At 38.0% G+C, this 3,509-nt stretch overlaps 2 pseudogenes; both read left to right on the top strand.

Annotated features, from left to right (window-relative positions):
- Positions 1-43: 43 nt before the first annotated feature.
- LOC119592410 lies at positions 44-3,143 on the top strand (annotated as a pseudogene).
- A 49-nt stretch (positions 3,144-3,192) lies between these two features.
- The window catches only part of LOC119592409, a 10,963-nt pseudogene continuing 10,646 nt past the window's right edge, over positions 3,193-3,509 (top strand).

The raw sequence follows: 3,509 nt of genomic DNA, 5'->3' as shown, positions 1-3,509 counted from the left end.
GTCAGAATATCCTATATTAATCTCATTTGTGCAATTCATTTTACAGATCTGGATGTACCATAAACAGCAAAAATGGAAGATTATACAAACACTTTCCTATCCTTGAATTCCCTCTGGAAAGATGGGAACAAATCAGAATTTACAAGTCTTATGCAGGAAAGTCTTAGTGTAGCTGCTGACCCTTACAAATTGGTTTCCGTTTGCATTAAGTTATGCCCAGACTTGTTTAAAAACCGATCAAGTGGAATGCCAGCAAACATCATGTGGAGTTGATGTCGTTTTAGGGAAAGGGAATTACCGGGAAGTTGAGCATTGCTTGATGAGGCATTGCAAGTTGACATGTTCCAGGTAGCTGTGAGGCAGAAGAATTTTGGTCTGATGAGGCTCTTTGTAAAGGGCCCTTTTCAGTTGGAAAGGATCAAGATGCTGCTCCTGCCTCAATCCAGAAATGGGATTGCAGGGACAGCTAAAGGAAGTAGCCACCTGGAAACCCCTTCTAAACCTACAGGATGAGTTTTCCACGGAAGACCTGATTGTTCCATTTTTTCTACAAGATGTCTCTCTCTGGCAGATGAGTTTCTTCTCACCAGCCCGGGACACAGAAGGAAATTTTGTCCTTTATAGACAGTATTATTGGCAAACAAGTAAACATCAATGATCTTCAAAAAAACTTACAAAATTAAAGACCCAAAAGAAAGTCAAATCTAGCAAAATGCTTTGCAACACAGTGGCTAAGCTTTTAAAAAAATTTGACTTGGATGCATCCATCTGTCCACACATGCAGAAACACAGACCCAGAGGAGCTTTGCGATACATTTTTTACAAATACTACATTGAGAAAGGCATTCAGGTTCAAGCATTTCAAAGTCTAATAGATGAGCTCTGAAGGAGAGCCCACACCTTGGGCCAGACCTAATGCACCTCTTGATGGTACCATGATCCAGAAGCTGCTGCTCCTTAGTCAGAAAGCTTCAGCTTCACCCAGATGAATTCCAGTTAGAATAAAGGAAGTAATTAGTGCAAAGCCCTCATCTCATGATGGAAACATGGATCCTGCTGCAGACAAACATTTGGAAGGGGGAAGAGTGTTGGGATGATGGTAAATTAGACTTTTATTCACTTAATGTACCTTTAGAGGAAGTGGTGATAGTTACCTCATTTGAGATTTCACAAATGATGTCAATTTTAACAGAGAGTCCTGTAATAGCAAGGATAGTGAATGGAAGCCAACTTTTGGCATTGGATCTGCAGAACAAGCATCATCCTTCAAATGGCCCACACAGTCCGGGGTTTTCCTTTGGATCTAGTGGCTCTCCAACCCTTGCTAGAAGACTCACATTGGTCTTGCATTGGCCAGCTTTTTCTAGTCCAAAAATCACTAAGATAGGTATGGCATTAGAGGAGATTTTAAGATCCTTGCAAGCTACATAGTGAAGTACAAAAAGGATTTGCAAATGCCAAAAATGTAGTTGACTTGACCAGATAAAAGGGTTTTTGGTGGAGGATTACCCTGACATCTTTCCTCACAGTTCTTAAAAACTACAAAGGGTTTTAAACAGACCTTGTGTATCGCTGCTTGGCTTGCCACTGGATAAAACGGATCAGTTCTCCAACTGGGCTGCCAGGCCTCTTACAAAGTCACAGATCAGATATGCCACTATGGATGTTGTTTTCTTGATAGAATTCACCCCTTTCTTTGAAAAAAAGGGCACAAAAAATGGGTTTTGAAGACTGGCAAAAAGATCAGACCCAAGAAGGGAAAAGAAAAAGTTAAGAAGGAGTCCAGTCAGAAAGCAGATTCCAAAGACTCATGAGGATATGCAGATAAAGGTGATGAAAAAGGAGCCCATCCTGGCTGCCGATTTTCATGGATTTGTGACACAATGGTCAGGTGAGTTTTTGTTGCTTTAAACTTATCTGTCATGCCTTCTTGTTTTCAGTTTTTTTGTGAGCTTTTAATACTTTATTCTCCTGTTTCAAACAAGGAAAAAGTGAAGCATATTTTTATTATTCAACAGGGCTTAGCCAAGAAGCTCAGGTGTTTTGGAATAGATGCAGAAGCACTGGAACAGGAGAGAGCTGCGACAAATGCATAGAATTTTAGGGAAAAAAGAGAAGAGGGTTGTGCGGGACCAAAGGAAGTGCATATGAGAGGTTGGCTAAATCATCCCATCAAGTTTCATATACAAGGTTCAGAAAGAAGTAAGTCATTTTCTCCGTTTTTTTATAAAGTTAGCCTTCAGAAGCTAAAGTACTTTTATATTTGCATGGGCATTATTTTCTTCTAACTAATTGTTATAAATTTATGTATCCCAAATCCCATTTTGCTCAAATAGAATCACCTTAATTTAATTATACTAATATGGTAAAGCCTGGATAACTGTATTGTATATATCTTATATTGCAACTGACATTAAATCTCTTTGATGCTTAATAAGATAATTGGTGTTCATTTTGATTTAAACTGCCATACAATCTAGTCATGTAATAGAATTTCAGCAGGCAACATAATTGACCTTAACAGTATATTGTCATGCAAAATAAGAACAAGAATACCAAAATAATTTATATACCATGTTATGTAAGAAAAAAAAACAAAAAAATGATGCACTTTACAAAGTAATATCACAAAATTTAAAAGTTTTACACTATACTGATATGATTATACAAAGCTGATTGCAACTTTGTTAAAAATTTATTGTCTGTTTTCCAGTCAGCAAATCAGCAGGTTGAGGAGATAATTAATGCTTTAATGTAAAAGTAACTACCAAAGACATTTTTGCAAGATGCCCTAAGTGTAATCTGCCTCATACCTTTTCGTACCCTCGTGGATCATCCGAGCTCTGAAGGAGAAGTCAAGGAGAATGACGATGTTGACATGGACAGATGGTGCCCCTGACAAATGGGTCCAGTGCGAAGGGGGAGAGGTGAACCTATCAACAGGAAACACAAGGAAGGGTGTTCCTATTTTAGTTGGCCCGTTTTGCAGATGATATCATCTCCAGGACAGAGACTTCAAATGTATGTGCCCAGTGTGGAAAGGTGCTACTGGGATGGCTCCCATATGAGAAGACATCAATGGCAGGCTGAGCGACGTTGTGCGGGGAGGTAGCACTGATTGTAAAGAATTAAATGAAGGTTAAAGAGTCAAAAAACTTGCAAGAGAAGAAGTTGGCTGTTCTTTAGAGAAAGATGCTTCCTCTTGTTATATTTGGAAAGTTGGTATATCCATGGAAGAACTTAAATTGTGATAGAGGATTAGATGGGTTAATATCTCTTTTTTGGAAAAAGGGTGATATTTTTCATGGAATGAGCTGCAATTGAATTCCAGAAAAAAATGCAGAAGCTTTGATAAAAACCATATCAGGTGATTGACTGAATCTGATATTATGTCAGATACAGAATCAGCAGATATGTCATAGACATAATTTTTTTTTTATTAAATTTACTTATGAAACATGACAGATATAACAGAAAAAAATTTGAAGCATATGATTTGTGCCAGATGG

Source organism: Penaeus monodon, chromosome 30, assembly GCF_015228065.2.
Source record: "Penaeus monodon isolate SGIC_2016 chromosome 30, NSTDA_Pmon_1, whole genome shotgun sequence".
NCBI lineage: Eukaryota > Metazoa > Arthropoda > Malacostraca > Decapoda > Penaeidae > Penaeus > Penaeus monodon.
The sequence above is the reverse complement of the archived record's forward strand: the minus strand, read 5'-3'. Positions and strand labels throughout refer to the sequence as shown.